Source organism: Parambassis ranga, unplaced genomic scaffold, assembly GCF_900634625.1.
Source record: "Parambassis ranga unplaced genomic scaffold, fParRan2.1 scaffold_27_arrow_ctg1, whole genome shotgun sequence".
Taxonomy (NCBI): domain Eukaryota; kingdom Metazoa; phylum Chordata; class Actinopteri; family Ambassidae; genus Parambassis; species Parambassis ranga.
The window spans coordinates 1,190,022-1,199,665 of NW_021144800.1; the positions used below are offsets into that span (position 1 = coordinate 1,190,022).

General features: G+C 44.2%; 1 non-coding gene across 1 annotated transcript; it reads right to left on the minus strand.

Moving 5' to 3' along the window:
- Positions 1 to 5,731: 5,731 nt before the first annotated feature.
- trnat-cgu (transfer RNA threonine (anticodon CGU)) lies at positions 5,732 to 5,803 on the minus strand. The gene has a single exon. It is a non-coding gene; the product is annotated as a tRNA-Thr (tRNA).
- Between the last annotated feature and the right edge of the window lie 3,841 nt (positions 5,804 to 9,644).

A 9,644-nucleotide genomic window follows, 5' to 3' on the forward strand; every position in this document is an offset into this window, starting at 1 on the left:
CAAAAATGGCTTGAAACAAGCATCAGGCCGTCCATCAGAATTTGGTTCCTCAGCAATCGGAGCTCTAGTTATGAGTGAAACCGCTTTCACATGCTGCGACTGAGTTGTGCGCTCTTTTCGTTTGAGCGTTAAACAGTTTGCAATCACATGCCCTACTTGGTGACAATAGAAACATTCTCTTACTTCTTTATCAGAATGTGGCTTTTTGTAGCTAAACGAGGCACCGGCAGTGCGGGGCCTGTCAGACTCAGCAGCGGAATACTTGTGAGTAAGTTTAAACTCTTCTGCTAACATAGCAGCGGCAGCGAGTGTATTTGCTTTCTGTTCGTTAATATACACAACAATACGTTCAGGCAAACAACGCTTAAACTCCTCAAGCAGTATTAACTCTCTCACAGAGGCAAAATCATGTACATCTGCTGAGGCACACCACCTATCGAAAAGTGAACTCTTCTCTCTGGCAAATTCTAAATACGATTGTGTAAGAACATGTCTGTGATTTCGGAATTTTTGTCTGTATGCCTCTGGCACTAGTTCATAAGCTTTTAACACAGCAGCTTTGACAACCTTGTAATTCATACTGTCGTTCAGAGAGAGTGCAGTCACAACTTCCTGTGCTTTGCCAATTTAATTTGCATTGCAGCAGGAGCGTCCAAAATTCTTCCGGCCACTGTAATCCAACAGCAATTCGTTCAAAGGTAGAAAAGTAGCAATCTACCTCAGCTTCTCTGAAGGCAGGCACTAAAGCAATATACTTGGTTATATCAAATGCAGTAGGAGGGTGAATGGGAAGAGACATACCCGAATCAATGGCTGGCGCGGACAACACCGCCCGGTTCTGAGCTTCCACCTCGACTTGGCGCAGCCGCACAGCTTTGTCAGCCTCGACTTGCATCCTCCTCAACTCCAGTTCAAAGTGCCGTTCCTCTGTTTTCTGTTGAGCCTCCAGCTGCAGCCTAGCCAGGCGTATTTTTAGCCGGGCTTGTACACGGGAACTCACACTGCTTTCTGGGAGTGAGGGTCAAAACGAGGAATCGTGAAGGGAGTATAACTCACCTCCACCTTACCGCTCACCGGGGCAGCATTCGGGGTAGCAGCAGTGTCTGCCACCTGCTCACAGCTACCAGCCTCGTCACTCTGCTGTGCAGACATGACGGTCTCGGCCACAGGCTCACCCTGCGCCGGCACAAGGAGTCTCAATTCCACCAATTTGTTTATAATCAAACCTTTTATATCACGCTTTACTATTTGTTTAGGGTGCGTGATATTAAGAACTGCAGCAATTTTGATCAAATTCTCCTTCTTAAATGTTTCCAATTGCTCTACAGAAGGAGCGCTAAGGAAATGAGCAATTTCCTCTGACGCCATTCTAGTTTGCACACACAAGCGGAAGCAACTGCACTCACTCAACTAATAATCACACCACTGTTTAATCAGAAAACAACCAGGTAATTTATATGATCCAAAAATGACGAGCCCCCATTTGTTACAACCCTCCGCTAGGGGAGAGAGGGTTGAGAACATTGACCAATCAGGACAAAGAGATTGGTTTAAAGTTGTTTACTGATTATTTAGCAAGTGATTATAATAACCAAGAATTTAACACGTTACAATAATTTACAATACAAAAGGAAACGAAAAGTGAACAGGAACCCTGCCAAAGCCGTATAAGGTAAATCAAACAAAAGAACAAACAAAAGAACACACCTGATTACGGCAACAGGTGGAATAAAACAGGCCACTAAATAATCGGCCGGTGGAAGGTGAAGTAAATACAATGCAACACTTTTCTATACGGATAAACTAACACAAATAGTACCAGAATGAAAAATCACAACCACGAGGTTGGAATTACATACTAAGACTTTCTTACTACCGAAACAAAAAGGGACCGCGTACCAAAAGGGTTCACACAGAAGCGGTTTCCACAAAACAAGTTACAAATGAACGTACAAACGAGGCGAAACTCAATTAACCAGTTCTTACTATTCCACACAACAAGCAAGCAATCAAATAAGCTATGCCAGAGAGAGAGAGGGGGAGAGAACTCATGCCAAACAGGGCTCCAAGTCTTTTCCCGTCGGTGTGTCGTTTCCGTCGCCTTTTCAATGGGCTTCCTGAAGTGCAGCCTGGTGATTGGTTGAGGAGCAACCCAATCACGCAGCGTCAGGTCTTCAGTCCCCCAATCCATGCAGCTCCAGCTCAGCCTGTTCAGTGTCCATTCATTAGGTCCACACATACAATCCACAAATCATACAAACGGCCCGGGGGCCGTAACAGCAGGATCCATTTTAGCCTTGCGTGCTGCTTCAGCTGTGGAGAAAGTGTGAGGAGACACTTCAGTCTTATAAGCAGAGAGTGGAGACTTCGGACTGCCATACTTAGAAGCTGCTTTCACCTTGCTTAGAAGTGGTGAATCACTACTGCTTGGGAGCAGTGAGAAGCTAGGATCATTTCGCATCCTGGCTTGTTTGCAAATGGTGGAAATGGAACATTGTACTCATCCTTAAACCTAGAGCCATGTGAGAGCCATTTCTCCTGTAGATTATATGGTAGCTTCTGAACAATGGGGTTAATACCCCGGGCTGTGTCCAAGTAACCTAGTCCTGATAGTTCTCCTTCAGACTTAGCAGCTTCAATCTCCATTAACAAGTCACCTAAGTCTCTTAGCTTCTTGTGATCTTTGTTGGAAATCCTGGGGAAGCTATCTAGCCTCTGGAACAATGCATTCTCAATTACCTCTGGTGCGCCGTAACACTCATCTAGTCTTTTCCATGCCATTCTGTGTCCCCTTTTTGGGTGGTGGACATGCACAGACCTTATCCTTCTCACATGTTCAGCAGACTCAGCCCCTAGCCATTTCACTAAAAGATCCATTTCTTCACCTTCTGTGAGGTCTAAACCTCGTATAGCATTCAAGAATGATGCTTTCCAAGCTCTATAACTCTCTGGGCGATCATTGAACTGCATGAGTCCTGTAGACACAAGTTCACGTCTCGCAAAAAATCTGGCAAAGTCTGACACACCGTGCCTGTCAGCCGAATCAGGTGGTTCAAACTTTGACCACCGGTCAGCTTGAGGAGTCCTCCTCTCATCATATGGGTCTGTGTGATCAGTATGATCCATGATTACCTTTGAAGGTGTCGCTTTCTGTGGTTTCACACCTAAATCATGTGACACATGAGGTTCTGTGTTCTCCACATGATTTACAAGTAATGGCTTGGTGTCTTGTTCCTTAAAACCATCAGTTGGATCTTCCTGTAACCCAGATGTTGTAGCTTGCTTTACTTGCTCTTCCACATATTTTTTTGTGCGTTCTGCAGGATCATGGGTTTGGAGCTCAATATGTGAGCTGAGAGCATAACTTTGCTCTTCTGCTGCTGCCTCTAATGCCTCAGCTTTAGCTACTGCAGCTGCAGCCTTTTTCTCCAGTTGAAGAGAATCTAACGTTACCTCTAAACGTGTACGCTCTACCTTCATGGATGCTTCTAAGCGTGCTTGTTCCATTTTTATTTGGCTTTCTTTCATTGCAAAAGATGCCTCTGCTTTAGCAGCTTCAGCTTCAGCCCGAGCCAGGGTTGCAGCTGCACTGGCAGATGAGCCATGTGATCGTCTGGATGCAGATGAACGTGACACTTGAGACCTTGTGTGCAATGACTGCGAGCTTGATGATTTCTTGTCTGCCATTGTTAGAGTCACTTGCCTTTGTATTCCAGAAAGCGTTGTTTTACTGTCCTGTCCTCTTCACACGCCTTGCATGAATTGACAGGCAGATAACTCCATCCCCAATAACTACAAAGACCAGGAAATATTGCGTTGGTCGTCTTTAATGTAGCAACTGGCAGTAGGGTAAAACTAACAAGAAAAAAAAACATGCATACATTCATCATAAATAAATTTACATATATAAAAACAAATGATGAACTTAAAGTCTCAGTTAACATACCAACGATGCTTTGAAAAGTCCAAACACCAGGATGACTTAAGATACAGAAAAACATGTGCTCTGCACCTGCACCTGCAAAGGCCTTTAAATGGTCTCTCAGTCTAGTTCTGTAGGCTGCACAACCACAGGGAAGACTGCTGACTTGACAGTTGCCCAAAAGACGACCATTGACACCTTGCACAAGGAGGGCAAGACACAAAGAGGCTGGCTGTTCACAGAGCTCTGTCCAAGCACATTAACAGAGAGGGAAGGGGTGTACAAGCAAGAGGGAGTACAAAGTGTTCTGCCCAAACAGGGACTTGAACCCTGGACCCTCAGATTAAAAGTCTGATGCATCCAATACTTCACTAGTACACTTGTAGAGTAGTGAGTCGTGATTGACTTGCGATTAACCCTTTATACAAGGGGGATTAGCTCAAATGGTAGAGCGCTTGCTTAGCATGCGAGAGGTAGCGGGATCGATGCCCGCATCCTCCAGCCTGCATTTTAGGAGGGAGGGTGTAGCTGGATGGATGAGGATGGATGGATAATGTAGAGGACGACCACCCAGCAGATCAAGTCCCAGAGGTTACAGCATCATTTATTAGCTGAGTTTCCCCTCAGGGAAGCTGCTGTTTACAAGCTGTTTACAGAGAGAAGCAAGAAAACAACAGTCAGCATCATCGTCCATAAAAACACATGACAATAACATGTGAGACAGAGAGTTTATGATCAGTGCTCCCCCTGCTGGTTAGGACATATGATGACATTTTAAATGTACCAGTCAAAAGTCACTCAGTGGTTTGTCTTTGTTTTTATGACTTTCTACATTGTAGATTCATCCTGAAGACATCAGAGCTATGAAGGAACACATGTGGAATGATGTAGTGAACAAACAGTGTTAAACCAAGCAGAATATGTTTGATGTTTGACATTCTTCCAAGCAGCAGGCTTTTACTTTGATGACAGCTTTGCACACTCTTTGCATTCTCTCAATCTGAACTGAACCACCAATTCTGTGCAATGCTGACATCTAGTGGTGGAATCACAGGCTGCAGCCTCCTCATTCCAAAATCAATCCCTCCTCCACATAAAGTCAAAAGTTCTAAATGTGAGTCATTAAATGAGAGGTTCCAGCAGAAACGTTCAAACATCTGAAGAGAAGCTGAGAAGCCTGAGATACAGGGGCTGCAAGCTGTGCTTCAACTGTTCCTGTTTAGACAATAAGAACAGATCATCACTGTCTTTTAATGTGTACAGTGGGTGCAGGAAGTATTCAGACCCCCTTAAATGTTTCACTTTGTTATATTGCAGCCATTTGCTAAAATCATTGAAGTTCATTTTTCCTCATTAATGTCCACACAGCTCCCCATACTGACAGAAACACACAGAGCTGTTGACATGTTTGCAGATGTATTAAAAAGACAAAGTGAAATATGACATGGTCCTAAGTATCAGAGCCTTTGCTGTGACTCTCATATATTGAACTCAGGTGCGTCCATTTCTTATGATCGTCCTTCAGATGGTTCTACACCTTCATCTGAGTCCAGCTGTCTTTGATGATACTGATTGGACTTGATGAGGACAGACACACACCTGTCTGTATAAGACCTTACAGCTCACAGTGCAGGTCACATACTGGGTGATGACGTCCTCCTGCAGGTGTTACTGTGGAACAACTGCTCTGGATTGGGATGAGTCTGAATAGAACTTTGTTAGCTTTGTAAAGCTGTGTGGTAGTTAGAGAGGAACTGAAAAGAGTCAACAACAAGGAGTTGGTCTCCAATAGAATACAGTTAAACATCAGGGCTCGTCCAGGATTGGAACCCGGGACCTCTCGCACACGAAGCGAGAATCATACCCCTAGACCAACGAGCCATATGTGAGCCGACGGTGAAGAGAGGAGAGCTTTAAATGTACTGCTACAACCTGATTGGCTGCATGAGCGGCGAGGCAGCGCCTGATTGGTGGAGGAGCTGACTAGAGAGCGTGTCAGTGCATCTGTCATGTGACTTATCAGCTCTGCTCTTTCTGCCTTTTCCTCTGAATCTTTTCATCTCATCAGTGTTCCGCCCTCATACGTCCTGCATCAACATGAAGCTGCTGTTTATTCATGCATTTCTAACACACAGCTGACAGGTCCGTCACTCACCTGCAGTAAGGTATTGGATCTGGACTGGAAGCTGAGTGAGGAGAGAAGCATTCTGAAGGCTTCCAGTGACTGACGTGTGGATGTTGAATCTGTCTGAGTCCAGTGTTCAGCTCAGTCCAGCTGCTGCACACAGTGAGGAGCTGTGACTGCATCCAGCTAAGTCCTGCTATGAGCTGTGAGTCTGAACTTTGGGGTCGACCCTGCAGGATCCTGCAAAGGCCCAACAGCCTGTTGTACTGATGCACAGGAAGCCATTCCACAGTTGAAGCAGGCAGTGTGTGTGTCTGAAGCAGTGTATTGTGTGTGTGTGTCTGTGTGTTAGTGTGTGTCAGTGTCTATATTGTGGCCCTGTGTTGGCCTCTCAGGGAGTGTTGTGTTGTTGCTGCTGTGTCTCCCCTGTGTGTGCAGGAGGTTGCTGGGTGGAGCTGATCCTGAGCTTATGCAGCTCTCCTGTGCTGACGAGCTGGAGACGGTTTAAGAGTTCCCAGTCTGTTTGCTTCACTCTCTCTCTCCCCGTCTGGCCTACTAGGAGGGCTGCTCTCTCTCCAGCCTGCTGCAGGCATGGCGGTGTATTTTGTTTGCACATTTCCTTGTTTGTCAATTGTTGGTATACAACTACTGTTCTTTCTTCAATAAAATGGTCAAACGGTTAAAGTTGTGTTTGTCCTCCCCAATGTGTCACACTTTCTGAGCCGGTGTGACAATAAATGTGTGTGCATGTCTGTAAGAGTGTGTGTATGATTGTGTGTGTTGGTGTGTGTGTGGGTGTGTGTGTGTGTGTGTGTGTGTGGTCAGCCTTCATCCTTCCTGTCAGCAGAGCAAAGCTGTATCAGTGTCTCATCCAGGTCTCAGCTCCTCAGGCTTTCTTCAGAAGAGCTGTCATTGTTGGAGTATCTGTTGCACAAGTGCTGCACATATCTGATCTAAGTTCTTTCTGAATCCTCACATCTAAAGTTACAGAGAACTTTTACAAACTCCCTTCTTGTTGGCTGCTACAAGCCTCCAAACATCAGAGGCCTGCACACCATGAGCTTCCTGCACTTCCTGCTGTTGATGACAGCTATCTCTCAGATTGGGAGATTGTAGACTGATGTGACTGTGACATCATGACGTCACTATTCAGAGCCTGCTGTTTAACATGGTGCTTACAGAGAGACAGAAACAGCAGCAGCACTCTGTGAGCCAGGTCCACTCTACTTGGAGGAAGTAAAACGTCTGAGATACCATAGTTTGAAAGAAATGTCTCTAGACAAGAGGCAGATTTTGATAACCAGGCCTAACCGATGACCGATCCATCCCTGGGTCCAGACACAGATTCAAATCTCCCCCCATAATGAGCAGGTGTGAATTTAAACACGGGATCAATTTAATGATGCAGGAGAAAAACTGTGGGTCATCAAAATGTGGAGCATATATATATTAGCTAAAATAACGTTGAGATTAAAGAGTTTGCCAGTCACAATAACATAACGGTGGCCCACTGCTGGCGACCTCAAGACTTTCTACTGCAGGTTTGAGAGGGACCACTTCACACCCCTAACCTGTACCACAATGACCCCACTCGGCAGCACCCCATCAGGGACCACCATCCCATCACAACCACCAACACAATGAACCCACTCTGCAGCATCTCCATCATAATGACCACCAGAATGACTCCACTCAGCAGCAGCAACCCCAACAGCCCCACAGCCATCAGTGCCTCCTCAGTGGTTTCTATGGTAACCAAACAGAATTCCATTTAAAAGGTTACAATTCCACCACTGTTTCTTCGGTGACCAATGAAAATACAAAACCATAATTCATTCACTGAAGTGAGAACAGGAACTGTGATCTGAATTTTATCTGAATCACGGTGAAATGATGATCCTGGAAACTAAACAAACAGCCAAAATAAAGTGTCCAGAGAAAGTCCAACATAATAATCCAAAATACAGGCTGCTATGTCAAAAACATTCTCACATGATATGTTCAGCAAAACACTGCAAAAAGATCAGCAAGAACAAAGAACAGAGGGCCAAAAGGAACAAACTCAGCAGAGGCTGCAGGAGGACTTCTCTGGCCTCCAGAGCTCAGCTCTGGTCCTCTGGTTCCAGCCTTGGTCCTCCACTCACTGTGATTCTTTGTTGTACCAGGTGTAGTTTTGGTGGCTACACATGTGTTCAGAAACTGTTCTGTTGTAGCAGCTGAGCTTTACTCCAATCCACCGTCACCACAAACACTTCCCCCTCTCTGTTCTTCTTCTTCCTCTGCCTCTTCTTCTTCTTCTGTGGTGTTTTCTGGCAGCTGACATCCACACAGTGACATTTCTGCCTCCTCCTGTCTTCAGTCAGACTGTTTCTCTTACAGTCTGTAGAGAGAAGCTGACATTGTTGGCACTGATTAACCTCTTTGGAGCCAAATCGGGGTCATAAGTTTTGTTCACCTGAAAAAATAAAATTCATTCAAACACAAAAATTTGAAACTGAAAATTTATGTTTTGATGTTGATTTTTTTCAGTTCAAATTTTTTTTTGAATCAAGTTTGAAATTCTTTTGAATAAATTGTTTATTTTCATTTTTCATTTCAATAATTATTTTCATATTTACCATTTTATTTTTTCAGTTTCAGATTTTTTGTTTTCAGATTCAAATCTTAATTTTGTTAAAGTCTCACATCTTGTTTCTTCAGGTTCAAATCTTTTTTTCATGGCACAGTATATATGGCAGAGAGTTAAAGGTGGAATATGTAGTCAGAGTTAATACCAAATATTGACACTAGGTGGCAGCACTTCAGCCTCCATCCACTGCTGCACTACCAGCACCACTCTCAGGGCTTTTTGTTTCCATTGACTGTACAACATGATTCAATCCATGTTATTTATATGACAAACTATGTGTAGTGTTTCTATGTGTGTAGCTGACATGTTGCTCAGCTTCCATTGGACACATATACTAGATGGAAGCTGCAGCAGGATTGGCTGATGACTGATCACAGGTGTGAACAATCAGCCGGTGACGAGTGGAGCAGGAGCAGCTGCCCATGCTGCAGAGACACAAACAGCAGCAGCACTCTGTGACCCATGTCCACTCTGTGTGTCCTCCAGACAGTCTGGAAACGAGAGGAGACAGAACATTATCATACATGTTGCATAAGTAAAGTCACATGACATGCACCACTGTAAATAAAGGAAATCACTTAGAACACAGAGCCCAAGAAATAATATAATCTAAAGCTCACAAGACACAAGGTGAACAGAACAGAACAAATACTTTATTTATCCCAAACTGGGAAATGTTTTCTATTGCAGCAGCAATGTACAGGGTCAGTATCATCCTATCTGGTGGTAAAAGTCTTTCTCCCCATCGGGGAATCGAACCCCGGTCACGTGAGTTGTAAAAAAACCACACTACATGGTTGAATGGTTTCAGGCTGACACAATAAAATACATTAAACTTTCAGTTTCACTGCACGAAGTTGTTATACAAAGTGATTAAATGTAATTTATATTTTATTCAATTGTAAGACTTGATACAGGGTCTGTTTGTAATTTTAATACTTTACATTAAATAGCTAAATGTGTAAGAA